Raw genomic sequence first — 15,900 nt, 5'->3', positions numbered from 1 at the left:
CCCTAAAACTGTTATTGAGCTATTTATTAAGTATTTCCTTGATAGGAGACACTGTTCTAGGCACTTCACAAACATATAGAACCTTATTGATTCCTCCGGTAGCACTGCATGAGAAGATCATATGGATGAGAGGTGAGCAGCTGCTTGGAGAGTCACAAGATAAAGCTCTGTGTGTTTCATTATCATTAATAGACTGCTGGACACCTGCATCACCACTTCTGTTGGTGTATCCACACAAAGATGTGCAATTACCTTCATTCTATTTATCTATTTATTGTTCAGGTTTTGCGTATAGTCTTTAAATACATTAAATTAATGTTTACATAAGTTTGCAAATACTTGAATTACTATCATTCACCATAACCGAATCTGCCCAAGTGTAGTATGATCTGTTCAGTCAGATTTTCCCATCCAAGAAGCCGGATAAAAATCTTGATTCTCATGTCCCACAGCTGGAGATTATGATTTAGTAGGTCTGGACCAGGGCCCAGGATTCTGCATTTTTACAAATTTCCCAGGTTACTCTTCTGCACACAGATGTCTGAGAACGCAGAAAAGCCACGACTTTCTGGTCTATTTACCTGATGATAGCTCACTGAGACCCAGTGTTATGAGCAAACAGAAAAGAAACAAAAATCTTTGAGATGAAAAGGCAAGTCAGCATTTTTAATGCCTCGGTCTTTGAGGCATAAACAGGGATTCTTCTCGCTTACTTGGTGGCACAGAACTCCTTCACATGCTTCCCACTCCAGCCCTGCCCTTAGCATCTCTGCACAGCGCAGGTGTTTGCTCTGCCTTTCTCTACCCCACCTCTATCTCTGAGACCGGTTCACAATTCCTCTGGAATTTTTACTTCTTCATTTGCATGTTGCTGTTTCAAATAAATAAGCACGTCTGCCAGAGTCACCTTTTGTTGCATTGCAGAATGCGGGACAATTTCCCTGGGTGAGTTGAGCATGGTGCCTCGATTGAGCAATTCCATTTCTTTATGTCTCATGGAGCACTTCTGCGTGCACAGAACCTGCAGCCAAGGCAGGGAAGCCTAACGTGAGTCTCTAATTCGCGGCCGCATCCTCCTTCCTGTAGTGTGCACGGCGCTCCTTGGATTCTGATTCCACAGCAAGAGTTCTCTGGAGTAGGGAAATTGCTCTGAGGAGAGGCAGGCAAAGGTCAGATCTTAGAAGGGAAGTGTTATTCCTTTGAAAATTGCAAGGGTCAGTTCAATAATTGCCCAGCTGAAGTGAGCCATGGCCCAGGCCCCGCACTGACAAACACGCCACAGGCTCTTTTGTAATGAGGCAGGGATTTGGTCTGGGACTTTGGCTGGTTCCCTTACACTTATGACACGGGTCTTCCAGCCCCGTGATGTGCCTGTCATCTCTTATGGTTTATTAATAGAGATTAATCAATAAAGACAGACACAGGGCTCTTCAGTGCAGTGTGCAAGGTCAACCAACTGCAGGGCAACCACCAGCCTCTGGCTCAGCCCTGATCTTTAGTGGCCGTCCCCCATCCAAAAGGTGCACGCATGAAAGAAGCTACAAAGGGAAGAGAGCGATCCTGCAGCGTATCCTGAGTCTCCTTCCCTTGAGGCCCAGGGAAGAGGCAGTGGGCTGTTCTAGGGGGCCACTGGGCATCTGCCTTCTGGAACAGGTAGACAAGCCAGGAAACCCACAGCCCTGGGGCAGCACCTTTCCTCTCATGATGTCATGGTTTTCCTCTACCTGTTCCATTTCATCCACTGGGCACCGCTCTTTCTCCCACACACAGTCATGTGTCGTCAATGAGGGATCCATAGAGGACAGTGGTGCCCGAAGATGATACTAGAGCTGAAAATTTTCCATCCCCTAGAGATGGGGCTGCAACGCCACAGTGCAGCACATTCCTCATGTGCCTGTGTTGATGCTGGTGTAAGTAAACCTGCTGGGCTGCCAGGAGTATGAAAGTCTAGCACATACAACTATGTACAGCACGTAATGCTTGATGGTGGTGACAAACGACAATGTTACTGGTTTATGTGTTTACGATACTATTTACCATTATTTCAGACTGTGTTCCTTCTACTTATATATTTTTAAAAAGTTAACTGCCAATAGCCCTGGGCAGCTTCTTCAGGAGGTATCTGTAAGAAGGCATTATCCTCATAGGAGCTGCCAGCTTCATGCCTGTTTTTGCCTCTGAAGACCTTCTAGTGGGACAAGAATGGAAGTGGAAGACAGTGATGGCGTTCTACTGACCCTGTGTAGGCCCAGGCTAAGGTGTGTGTGTCTTAGTTTTTAACAAGAAAGTTAAATAAATAAATAAATAAAAATTAATATAGAGGCTGGGTGCGGTGGCTCATGCCTGTAATCCCAGCACTTTGGGAGGCCAAGGCAGGTGAATCACCTGAGGTCAGGAGGTCGAGACCAGCCTGACCAACATGATGAAACCCCATCTCTATTAAAAATACAAAAATTAGCCGGGCATGGTGGCAGGTGCCTGTAATCCCAGCTACTCAGGAGGCTGAGGGGGGAGAATCGCTTGAACCTGGGAGGCAGATGTTGCAGTGGACCAAGATTGCACCATTGCACTCCAGCCTTGGCGACAGTGAGACCCCATCTCAAAAAAAAAAAAAAAAAAAAAAAAAAAAGATAGAATAAAGCTTAAAGCTTACAGACCAAGAATATAAAGAAAAAAATATTTTGTACAGCTGTACAATGTGTTTGTGCTTTAAGCTAAGTGTTACAAAAGAATTACGATTTTAAAACAAAAATGTATAAAGTAAAACAGTTACAGTAAGCAATAATTAATTTAGCATTAAAGAAGGGTCATGTTTTGTATACATTTAGTGTAGCCTAAGTGTACAGTGTTTACAGAGTCTACAGGAGTGTGCAGTAATGCCCTAGGTCCTCATATCCACTCACCACTCCCTGACTCACCCAGAGCCACTTCCAGTCCTGTAAGCTCCATTCATGGTAGGTGCACTAGACAGGTGTCCCATTTTTTATCTTTCGTACTTTGTTTTTACTGTAGCTTTCCTATGTTTAGATGTGTTTAGTCTTGGAAGGTTGTATATGTCCAGGAATTTATCCACGTCTTCCAGGTTTTCTAGTATGTGTGCATAGAGGTGTTTGTAGTACTTCCTGATGGTTATTTTTATTTCTGTTGGGTTAGTGATAATGTCACCTTTATCATTTCTAATTGTGTTTATTTGGATCTTCTCTTTTTTCTTCTTTATTAGCCTAGCTAGTGACCTATCTTATTTTTTCAAAAAACTAAATCTGAATAGATTTTCTAATGCTAAATTATCTTCACTTTCCACAGATAAATGCTACCTGATAACTATACATCATTTTTATAATTACTGTCAAACTTGTTTTTCAACGAATCAAGTATTATATTGTTATTATTTCTCTATTACATTTTTTGTTTTGTTTTTAGTATCACGCTTTTAGTAGTCACCTTAAAATTTTTAAAAATAGATTCTTAGTTTTTTACTTTTTACCTTAAGTTAGTACTTCAAGCAATCAAAACATCTAAGAGCCTGTTAACTTCAATTAAAACCTCTGCCATTTTTGCCCTTATTGTCATTTATTTTATTTCTATATATGTTATAAGCCCCATAAGACACTGTTACTATTTTTGTTTTAAACAGTTACCTTTTACATTTTCCTTTTTCAATGTTTTTCTTTCTTTTTCTGCAGCTCTCTGCTTCTTTCTGGAATCATTTTCTTTATACAAAAAGATTTTAAAATACTTATAATAGCATGAAACTTGATAGAAGCAAATATGCTCAGCTTTTTTTATGTGTGTCTAAGAATATCGTTGTTTCCATTTAGTTTTAGAACACTTTTTCTGTGTGTATAGAATTTCAGAGCTTTAAATAGTCACATCGTTGTCTTCTCTCTTCAGAGTTGTTCCCCTAATGTAATGCAAGCCCCACCTCCTACCCCAAGCTCTTGTAATATTTTCTCTTTATCTTTGGTTTTGAACAGTTTGGCAATGATGTGATGAATTGCAATTTTTTTGAGTTTGCTGAGTTTCTTAAATTTGTGAGTCAAAATCTTTTATTATTTGGAAAGTTTTGGATTATAATTTTTCAAAATAAAGCTCCTATTTTATCATTTTTCATTCACACAATGCTTCTTATCTCTCCCATGCTCTATTCTGTTGTTTCTATTCTTTTTCTTTTTATCCTTCAGTTGAGACACTGTATTCTGAATTTTTTTCAAGCTAAAGATCCTTTTTTCTGCTTTAAGTTTATTATTCCCTCTTTCTCTACACACACACACACACACACACACTTACTCCCTTTCTTTATACACACACACATTTGATATATTATAGCTTTCCATTTTAGAATGAATATTAGGGGTTACTTTTCGCTCAGGCTTTTTCTTCTTCATTTGCCCATATTATCCTTTGCTTTTTTTTTACATTAATTATAGTTATTTTGAAGTTCTTATCTGCTAATAACAAAACCTGAATTACTTTTGATCTGCTTCAATCATCTGTTTTCTCTCTTGATTCTTTCATACTTACTGCTTTATCTTTGATGATATTTTACAAAATACGTGCTGGAGTTTACATAAAATACATTGTAGAGACTCTGGCTTCTGTTATCTTCCTCTGAAGAGTGTTGAATTTGGCTCTGGCCTTCTCTCCTAAGTTTGATTTACTACGATTTTTACGCATGATTTTGGTGTGCATGTTTGTAATTCCGTTGTGATCTCTTCTTTAACTAGTGAACTAAATATGGGTTGTTTGATTTTGAAAAGATCAGAAGGAAGCCCTTTTTTAGTTGTGGACTTCTAGTTTTATTACGTGGCTGTGAACATACAAAAGAGGTGTAAAGAGCATGGCAGTATTAGGGTTTTCTTCTCTCCATCTCTAGAGAGTGAAAGTGAAAGAAGAGAAAACATCTCTCCTACATCTCTCCTTCATCAAAGAGCAAGCCCTCCCTCCAAAACCTTAGCATAGAACATCTTACATCTCTTGTCAGAACATGCTCTCTGGACTGATTACATGCAAAGGGTAAAGGCCAATAACAAATTTTCTTTTAAAGACAGGTACATGGTCATCCACACAAGGCCAACTTAGTAGAGAATGAAGAAGTAGATATTGGGTCACTAACCAGCTATGTCTTCCACAGCATTGTGCCTGGTAACCACATGTGCTTTGACAAGTTAGTATTAGCTTGCTAGGGCTACCAGAATAAAGTACCACAGACTGGGGACTTTAAACAACAGAATCTTATTTTCTCACATTTCTGGAGGCTGTAAGTCCAAGATCAAAATACCAGCAGAATTGGTCTCTCCTGAGGTCTCTCTCCTTAGCCTATAACAGGCTGTCTACTTGCTCAGGGCATCTCTCCTCTGTGTGTCTATGTTCTGTCCTCCTCTTCTTATACAGACACCAGCCATATTGAATAAGGGTCCCCTCATGACACCTCTCCTTTGTGTGTCTATGTTCTGACCTCCTCTTCTTATACAGACACCAGCCATATTGAATTAGGGTCCTCCCATAATGTCCTCATTGTAACTTAATTGCCTCTTTAAAGGCCTTATCTCCAAATAGAGTCATATTTTGAAGTACAGGGGTTAGGATTGCAACCTATGAATTTTGGAAGCAGAAACTACAGCCCATAACATAAACAAATGGCAATTCATTGAACTCAGATGACTTGGCCGATTCACAATAGACAGATTTGATCAACAGCTTTTCTTCAAACATTTTACTGGGTTCTTGGAAAATCTCTCTTAGTTTTGCTTCTACCTCACTGGGTGTTTCTTTCACTTTCACTTTTCAGATAATAATATGCAGCCCGTTATTTAAAAATACTAACTGTGCACTGATGATTCACAAAATCCTCCAGTCCCTAACTCCCTCCTGAATTACAGTCTTGTAAATCCAACTGTCTCCTCACTCTTTCCACTTAGATGTCTAAGAAACATCTCGCTCTTAATGTCTTCAAGCAAGCTCTCAATATTTATCTCCAAACTTCTCCAGCAGTCTTCCCCACCTTAATAAATAACAACTATATTATTCAGTTTGCTTTAAGGTGTAAAAGTTGTCATTAAGTCTTCTATTTTTTCTACTGTATATGTGACCCAACATAGAATTTTGTCATCTATACCTTCAAATATAGTCAGACTCTAGCTACGTCTCACCACCATCCTCCACCACCTGCTGTGTCCAGTGCGGATTATTACACTTGCCCCCTTGAGTGGGTTTTCTTTGCTCCTCACACTTTATTGTCAGAGAGAAATCAAGGTGATCCTGTCAAAATCTGTCAAAAACTAATTGAAAAGTGAATTTTAATTGAATATAGCATTTATAGTAGCATCAAATACAACATAGACCCAGAAATATAGCTAAAAGTTATTTAACTCTCCTACAGAAAACTGTAAATATTATTGATGGGACATTTTTAAAACATCTAAATAAATGGAAAGGCATAACATGTTTACCAATTGAGAACTCAATACTAAAATATGTTATTTATTTTCAAATTGATCCATAGACTTACTGCATTCCCAATAAAAATCCCAGCTCTCTCTGTGTATGTCTCTGTGTGTGTGTGTGTGTGTGTGTGTGTGTGTAGTTTGGCAAGTTTGACTAACTTTATACCATACTCGTAAATTAATTTGTAGTAGTTTATATATTATAAATGTAAATGTAAGTAGTTTATATATTAAATGTAAGGTGAAACATTAATTACCTAACAGTCGATCTAGAAGTAAAAACTTATGAACTTAAGGTAGGGAAATACACACACACACACACACACACACACACAATCTGCAAAAGAAAAGACTGATAAATTGCACTACACTGAAGTTAAATATTTCTATTTATCACAAGAAACTGTTTAGAAATAGAAAGCAAGCCAGAAACACACACACACAGACACACAGAGAAAGAATATTTACAACAAAAATATCTGCCAAAAGGCTTGAATCCACAACGTCTCTACAGATTAAAAAAGAAGCAATTAAATAGCAAACACAACAAGAGACTTTAAAAGCTCCTGGACAAAAGAGGATAGTAACATGGCTCATAATGCATTTAAAAAGATGCTTCATCTTATTTGTCATCTGAAAATTGAGAAATAAAACCATCATCGGTAAACCCCATGGCCATCGGAATGGGCAAATTTGAAAAGGTTGACAATACCAAAAGTAGTTGAGGATATGAACCACGGAAAAGTGCGCACCACGCTGCTTGTAGGAGTGACTCTATCACAAACGCCCAGTGATAAGGAGAGTCCACTCCTAGATCTCAACTGCAAACTAGTGAAAATGTATGTGCGACGTAAGACAAACGAAGGGATATTCATTGCAGTATTATTCATAGTAGGCAAAACTGAAAACCACCCAAATGTAAATAAAACAGTAGAATTGATAAACTGTGATGGTGTCACACAATGGAGCAAGATAGCAATAAAAATTAATGACCTACTATTACGTGCAACAACCTGGATGGAGCTCATAGACATAATTTTGAGTGAAACAAGGCAAATCCCAAATACCTGACACTGTGACTTCATTGGCAGGACTCCCCATCCCACTTAGCACGGGGACCAGGCCCACCTCCCTTCTCGCCTCATCATCTGGTTTTGTCCCAAGCTCTCCTTCTGCTCTCACAACACTATCTCCTTCTGGTCCTTGAACTTGTAGAACACCCTGATGGAATACTTGTCCCCGACTCTACCTCGAGTGCTCCCTCTGCGGATTCAGGGTAGACCATGGTCACACGGCTTCAGATGTCAGCTCCAAGCCCATCTGACCTGACATGCTGTGTGTTTCTTTGTTTGTTTTCCTATATCTTCCCACTAGGATGTAACCCCCATGAAAACAGGGACTAGCCTACTTCTTTCATTGCTGTATCTTCCGAATCTGCGAGGGCACATGACAATAATCAATGCTCGAAAAATACCTTTCAAAGACACGTGGCTGAATGCTGCTACACTTTATGACTTTTGTTAGCAAATAAGTTTGAACATTTCACAGTTTCTCTTATATGAATGACCTGCTCATGCCTGCGTCCTTCTTGGCATCTTCATATATTTTTTTCCTTTCAGTTTCTATGAACATCTCACACAATCTGGAGCACCATCCAAGCAATAATCTCAGATTGTCATTGTGAGCACGCTGGCTTCATTCCAATCTGTAAGAGTGAGGATCTCTCCAGTGGTGATTTCTGCTTCTGTTCAGGTTGCCCCACAGTAAAGCCAGGTCTTAATTGGAGTTTTGTAAAGATTTATCCAGGCACCAAAACTGAAAGGTGTCACTGGACTCATTTCTTCAGCACAGAAGAATTGGGGTTAACATTCAGCCTGTGAAGGCTGCTGAATGTAACTCCTGTTGGGGTGAGATGGTGGCGAACTCACAGTGGTTGGGTGCTGGAGACCGCTGCCATGAATTCACTGCCTACGTACCAAGAGCAGATTATAATAAAGCACCTATTAGCAGAGAGCTTTGCATCCCAGGCATCCTGGTGAGGTGTTTATGATTTGTTCAGAGGCATTAGCGAATTTTGCTCAAGTGTGCATTGGACCATGTTCTGCACATTTCATGAATAATTAAAAATGGAAGTCTAAACATTTCATGTGCTGGGATTTGTGTATAATTCTTATAATAAAGACAATGACCCAAGGTCTTAGAGTCGAATCAAGAACACAGAGAATTTCAACAGCTTATTTGTGGTCTTGGCTGTGCTTGGGAAATTTAATTCCCCCTTTTAAGAAAGGTGATATATGGGATAGATGTTCTTGAAGATGGTGGATAAAGGTAAATTTTTAAAAAAAGAAAAGAAAAGGAGGGCTTTAAAATACTCAAAGTGATGCCTTCACATAGCCTATGTTGAACCCAGAGCATGGTCTAGTGAACATTCCGGTATTTTACATACTGCCCTTTGTTTTCTGTTTTCATCTATAATTGACTAATGTGTTCTCTACTGTATGATAAATCCACTTTAAAACAATAATGACTTTGACTTCTCTGCCAGGAAACAACTGGACGTAGACAACATGGCATCATTGTGGGGTGTTGTCCCCAAAGAGTCCGGCCCAAGTCGTCCAAATGGTGCTGCACAGAGTGGATCTACTCCATGCCCCTGGGGGGGAACATCTGTCCAGAGCCTTGGTCCCTCCTGAGGGGGCCACAGACCCCTTCCTGAAACATCCCTGCTCCTACCTGGACCTATCCAGGGCCATCCCCTTTGATTGTCATTGTCCCCTCCCAGCCAGGGTTTCCCATGTCTCTCTCTGTCTCCATCACCTGTTCTCAACCCAAGGCCCTCTAGAAACAGGACACAGAGCCTGGTGCTCTTCCTGCACCCTCCATAGACCCCGTTTCCCCAGGGAAGGAGGTCGTGTGACCCCCAGGCCCCGACCTTTCCTCACCTGTCCTCCCACACCTGCCCCTCCACTAGCTTCTGGCTTCTCCCAGATGCTCCAAACCCAAGCTCAGGCTCTCATTCCTGCTCCTCCCTATGTCTGGAAGGTTCTTCCTTCAACACCCCCAAACTGTTTCTCGCTCACTGCCTTCTGGCCTCTGTGCAAAGTCACCTTTGTCGTGGGGGTTTCTCACCACCCTAGTTAACAATGAGCACAACCATTACACACCCAGATCCGCTGTGCCTCCTCGCAGTGATCCTTCTCCAGTCCTGCTGCACGAAGGACCCCCGGGGAGTCAGCTCACTCTGTTACTGATGACCTGCAACCCCCACACCCCGATGGCAGCTGCAGGAGGGCAGGATTGTTTGTTTTTATTTTGTGTGTTCTGTGTTCCAGGAGAACAGAGCCTTACCTGTAACAGGTACTAACAGGTATGTGTCGAATAAATCCTCCACCCTTTTGGGGTCTGTGGGCACAGAAAAAGTGCCCCTCCTGCCCACACTGCCCCTTCCACCCCCACGCCATCCACAGGCCCTGGGAGTTCAGGGGTATCCCCTCCGCAGAGAAACAGCTGCCCTGGGATCCCCATGCTGCGTCTCCCTGCCAAGCACACAGGAGACCTGTGCAAAATTCCCCTTTGGGGAGGGCCCTCTCTCCACAAGGAACACCCCCCAGGGGTACCTCTCTAGGACAGGGGTTGGTTCATGGTAGACCCACAGGAAATATCTCAGATATCTGAGTAGAAATTGGAGACCGCTCACAAGGAAAAATGCTTTTCAAAAGCAATAACAACAAAATGTACAGGCCACCACCTGAAGGAGACAAGCCCGCCACGGCCCTGCTTGCCCCCTCTCTGTTCCAAGGGTTCCTGCTGAAAGACTCTGGTGGGAGCCACTTCCATCCCCACTTCAGGAGGGCTGCTCGTCTAGGGGAGCCCTGGGAAAGACACGCCTGTGGATGTGTCTAGAATGTATTTAAAATACTTTTTTGAAGAAGGCTTTAAGTTTTCTGAGAGTTTAGAACACTAACTTTTCTGCAGCTGTTGACTTCATAACTGCTGCGCTGCTGAAAGGAAGTGACACTGAAATATGCTTTGCAACAGGGCTGGGAATCCTCTCATGGTGACAGAAAAGTCGTTTATTGAGTGAGAAAATTATTTCATATGTTTAGGGAATTTGAGAACCTTTGTATGAGAGATCAAGCCAAGGGGAGCTGAAATTCAGTGAATGCCAACCTTTGAAAGAGTTGAAAACACTTTGCACAGATGAGAAAACATACAGAAGATCTCAGATGCTTCCTCTGCATCAGGCTCTTCCCTGAATTCAGGGAAATTCAGCAAGCGGCACATGAACTAAAAGAGCACTAAAATGTGTTCAGTGCTGTGCTCTGGTTCCCTGTCCTGGGGGCTGAGAAGCAGAGGACAGCCCATGGCCGCACTGTCCAGAGGCCCTTCCAGACTCTCCGAGGTGACCCATGCCCAGGCACCTCTGAGGGCACCATCCAGGGCAAGCTGGATGGTGGGAGCCTCCTGGACAGGTAGCCCCTCCCCTGGGCTGAGGCTTCATATGGACTTCAGGCCCGGGTTCCCAGTGAGGAAAGTCAAGGCAAGGGAGCATGCTGGGGCACTCAGAGCCTGGTGCTAGGGCGCATCTCCCCCGGCGCCCTCTGCTGCTCACTTCAGCTCCTGGACAGCTGCGGTCTCCCTGTCTATCTCCTAGAGCCTCCGTGGGGCTGTCTGCTCCTGCCCTCCAGGCGACTGTGTCACCTGGCTGCATTGACACCTGGCCAACTTGCCTGTAGAAGATGTGAGGGGAAGAGTAGCATTGCCCTCCTGGCTCCACCCAGTGATGACAAAAGCAGATGATGCTGCTGGCCACACGGCCCCTTCCCTACCACCGGGCAGCTCCAGCCCCTTCCACACTCAGCCGCCACCTTGAGGGGCCGTGCACAGGTTTCTCCAGTGAGGCCACCTCCTGCCTACACCCACACACGTCTTTCCACCCTGCCATGGCTATCCACCTTCCAGATGGATTGAACTGTGTGCCTCCCCACAAATCTTCTGTGCTTAAGTCCTAACCCCTGGCATCTCAGAATGTGCTCTTATTTGGATACAGAGTCTTGCAGATGTCATGAGTTCAGATGAGGTCCTGTTAGAGTAGGACGAGCCTGTAAGCCACTACGGCTGGGGCCCCAACAGAAAAGGAAAATTGGACACATCCACGCACATAAAGGGAGAGTGCCATGTGAAGGTGCAAGCTTTGCTGCCACGAGCCAAGGAACCACCAGGAGCTGGAGAGGATGGGCACAGGTCCTCACTAGTGCCCTCAGAGGGAGCCTGGCCCTATGGCACCATGATCTGGGGCTTCGGGCCTCCAGTGTGCGAGAGAATAAATTCCTTTGGTTGAATCCCCTCTGTTCCAGCAGCCCTAGCCATCTAACACTCACCCCACTGGGAAAGCATGGGCTGGCCAGCCTCCCTACTCAGGTTGCATTGCCATGTGGAGAGAGAAACCCTGTGGCATGTGTTTGCTGACCCAGAGACTTTAGGCAGAATAAAAGATTTTAGAACAAAGGCAATTCCATCCAACTCTTCACATTAACAAATTAACAGGGCTTAGAGCAATCCATTTGGGAGGGCGTAATGACCCAAAGCCACCTAAGACCCAAACTCTCAGTCCTGGCTCAGTGTCCTCGCTATTTCTTGGTTCCTCTCTTTAAATTTGCAATGTAAACTTACCTAGAGGATGCACTCTTATCTGACTTACCGGGAGTGTGAGTTGCTCTAGAGTCTCTCCTCACCACCACAGCCTCCTCAAGTGCGCGACACAGGACCCTCCAGGGTGGGCACCATTCCATGGAGAACCTTCCAGCACAGCTCAAGTGCTCACACTTTGGTGTCAAGTGGCATTGCCGTGCACACTGCACCTTCCAGATGCAACTGAGCGCTCCTCAGAGAACCAGTGCTTTCCGAAGCCGTACTAGTACAAAGAAGGAATGCCAGCACGGACCCCTGCTCTGTATAGTTTCCAGGCAAAAGGGCACAAGATGGGGAAATATATTCATTCTTGAGTTTTCTGTCCATAAGCACGAGGACCCCAGCGGCTGGGTGCTGGGGCTGTGGGGCCTGCCTTCTTAGCGCATGGATGGTGAAGCTGCAGAATGGGGCAGTGTGAGAACCAATGCGTGGGAAACGGCCTCTGTCTTTGAGTCACACGTTGAAAGAATACCGTCATGAACTTCAACTGCATGCTTTCCAGGAATGTGGAGAACTAAAAATAGCAACCTAAGGACATGGAAAAAATACAAGTTTCAAACGAGGAATGGGAATATCTGTCCTGGTCTGAATTACCTGAAAAGCTATCCTGGCCTCCACCTCTGCTGCTAAGACAGGTGTGGCCTGGAGCCGTGTGTACATGGACAGAGTGCGTCCACTGTGTCCACTGGTGATTCTGACTCACCAAGCACTTTCCTCTGAACAGCTGAATGAGTCAAACACATTGTTTAAGGGCACGTCCTATGCGATGGCTCCCAGGAACCCCTTCTCTACAGCATAGATGGAACAAGACTCAGGAGTGGGGGCGAGGGGTAGGCCGTGTGGGGGCAGAAAACTATTTGTAAAGAGACTTCTAGGGTCCTAAAACTGAAATATTAGAGGACACTGTTGCTGTCCTCTCACTCTCTGGAATGCAGGTGGAAGAGAGGAGCCATGTGAAGGAGAGGTCCAGTGAGGAGGTGAAGGGAGACGTTCACAGGGAGATGCTAAGCAAACACCTATTTGAACACTAGGAAAGAATTAAGTTCATGAATCCAGCCATCTCCACTGAGTTTCTGTAATTTCTCTGCCAACCTCCTCAGAGAAGAAAAGAATGAAAATGTGAAAGATTGAGTTAGAGCCAGCTTGTGAAGACCAGGGCAACTGAAGCAAGCCCCTCCCTCCTGGACACCTGAGACCTCCCAGGGGCATGGAAACCTCAGCCATCAGCCAGGACCACTCAGAGGCCAAGAGGAAGGGCAACGGAGGATGACATGGCCAGGTGGTGGGATCATGGAATGGGGACTACACCTGTGGGCAGGTAATGGGCTCACACGGGGGGATGGTGGGGAGACTACATCTGTCGACGGGTGATGGGGACACAGGGTGGGTGGTGGGAGTGTACACCTGTGGGCAGGTGATGGGGTCACGGGGGGTTGGTGGGGAGTGTACACCTGTGGGCAGGTGATGGGGTCACGGGGGGATGGTGGGGAGAGTACACCTGTGGGCAGATTATGGGGTTACATGGGGATGAGCCCATGGGCAGGTGACGGGGTCATGGGGGAGATAGTGGGAGAGTACACCTGCGGGCAGGGGATGGGGACACGGTGGGGGTGGTGGGAATACACCTGTGGGCAGGTGATGGGGTCACGGGGGAATGGTAGGGAGAGTACACCTGTCAGCAGGTGATGGGGTCACAGGGGTTGGTGGGGAGAGTACAACTGCGGGCAGGGGATGGGGTCACAGGGGGATTGTGGGCAGAATACATCTGTGGGCAGAGGATGGGGTCATTGGGAGATGGTGGGAGAGTACACCTGTCAGCAGGTGGTGGGGTCATGGGGGGATGGTGAGGAGTGCACACCTGTGGGCAGGTGATGGGGTCACAGGGGATGAACATATAGTGCGACCCCAGCTCCTCAAGCAGCCCAGACTACATGAGCCGTAGACTGCAGAAGCACAATTTCTGGACTCCTCCAGCCAGTTCATCAGTCAAAGCTACAATTAATCATATGGGATTTTCAGTGGACCCTTTAAAGGAAATGGGTCAGCACATGTGATTTAAAATAACAGTTTATACATTTACAATGTATACCATAGGCTAAGCATTAGCATCTCATGTCATCTTCACCATGATCTGGAGGAAGGTAATTCCTGGTGGACAATGGGATACCTGAGGCCCAGAAAGTCCTGCAAATACTTCCAGCTCCCAGAAATGGAAGAGACAGACTTTCACTCCTGGGTCAGAAGCCCTGGCTCCTGCGCACTGTGGAAGCTGCCCCATTCTCCAGAGCAGGCACCATGTCCCTGAAGCATCTGGGGTGCAACCTAGGCATAGGTGAAACCCGGGATCCACAGTTAGGCTGCATAGCATCAGGCCAAGTTTGTTTCCAAATATTGTAAATATGAACCTTTGCTGGAGTCTACAGCTCTCAAGTGTTTTTTTCCCTTTAAAATCACAATTTTTGCCGAAACAAACTGGCTATTCATGTATTATAAATTCATCCATTCAAATAAGTACATATGCACCCATGTCAAGAGGTTGTAGTGATCCAAAGGGAACCAAGACAAGACCCTGAGGACCAAACTTCTGGACTTTCCTGAAGTGACTGAGCCACATCCTGGTGATATCCTTCGCACATGATGACAGGGGCAGAGGGAGTGGGAAAGACAGAAAGACAAGAAGGAAGACAGCAAGAGAAAAAGAAAGCGAGAAAGAGAAAGGAAGGAAGGGGAAGAAAAGGAGGAGGCTTGTTCTAGCTGGAGATTTAATAAGGTTCTTTCTTCCCGTTTTAATGGTAAATAGAGCAAACCTTCATGACAGGTGTTCCTTTTAAAATGAAATTATTAGGCTGTGAATTGCAGAGGCTGGAGAGCAAATAAAACAAACAAATAAAAGATGATTTCTATTTCCTCACTGGAGGGTCTGTCTAAACCAATGAATGCAATTTAAAGGCAGGGCCTGCAGAAGAGCGGTCTGCATAATGCGCAGCCAGGCCCATCCTGCGTGTGTAGAAAAGACTAAAAATAAGAACGGATAAAGGGAAGTCTAAAGAGAAGAGGATCATCCTGGCCCTGAAAGCACAGGGGAATTGCCTTTACTGCACCAACCAGAGACAAGCAGAGAGGCGGCTTCTGAGAGCGAGGTAGGGAGCCAGCGGTGTTGGCAGGGATGCACTTGACTCCAGCCTGACAATCTGGAGTGGCCGGGGTTCCTATCCTCCCCTGGCCCCGACATCTCCTGGGAGCCCCCCTTCTCCTGGTTGTTCCTTGGGACGCGTCTCCTTCCATGTGTCCCCTTACCTGGCTGCTGGGGGCCAGGCTGTAATCTGTTTTCCCTCAGTGCTTGCTCCATAATCATCCCTGACTCCTGCAAAGGCCGCAGCGTGAATGAGATGTGACTCCGCGGCAGCAAGTCGGTGCTTAAATTGAAATATTATGGGAAGGGCAGCCCACTGCAGACCTTTGATGTAGCAGCCCATGGCTCGGGGGAAGCTGGGGACACAGAAGCCATTGTCCACTGTACTCAGTTCCTCGTCATTTTCAGGGGACAGTGGAGAGAGCAGACAGCGTCAATACAAGTAATTCCAACTGGATCTGCAAAGGGAGTGCTGCAAGCTGAAGATTTGCCCCCTGGCCCGTATCTGTGGGAAACAAAGCCAGGAAGAATCATTCAGCATATTTTAAATGGCTTAAAATTCATTTATACATGGCAGGCACCTGATAGTCATTTCGGGGCAGAAAGACAAACACATGAATACAAGCCATAAAT

The 15,900-nt window shown here is 44.9% G+C and overlaps 1 long non-coding RNA gene across 1 annotated transcript in view; it reads right to left on the bottom strand.

Annotated features, from left to right (window-relative positions):
- Positions 1–15,661: 15,661 nt before the first annotated feature.
- Positions 15,662–15,900, bottom strand: part of LOC134732705 (uncharacterized) — a 111,691-nt gene continuing 111,452 nt past the window's right edge. Inside the window, exon 3 of the long non-coding RNA XR_010116127.1 lies at positions 15,662–15,772. This is a non-coding gene — a long non-coding RNA (uncharacterized lncRNA). The remainder of the gene's footprint in view (positions 15,773–15,900) is intronic.

The sequence above is a fragment of the Symphalangus syndactylus genome, chromosome 16, assembly GCF_028878055.3.
Source record: "Symphalangus syndactylus isolate Jambi chromosome 16, NHGRI_mSymSyn1-v2.1_pri, whole genome shotgun sequence".
In the NCBI taxonomy this organism is placed as follows: Eukaryota; Metazoa; Chordata; class Mammalia; order Primates; family Hylobatidae; genus Symphalangus; species Symphalangus syndactylus.
Note: the sequence above shows the minus strand (reverse complement) of the source record. Positions and strands in the feature narration are given on the sequence as shown.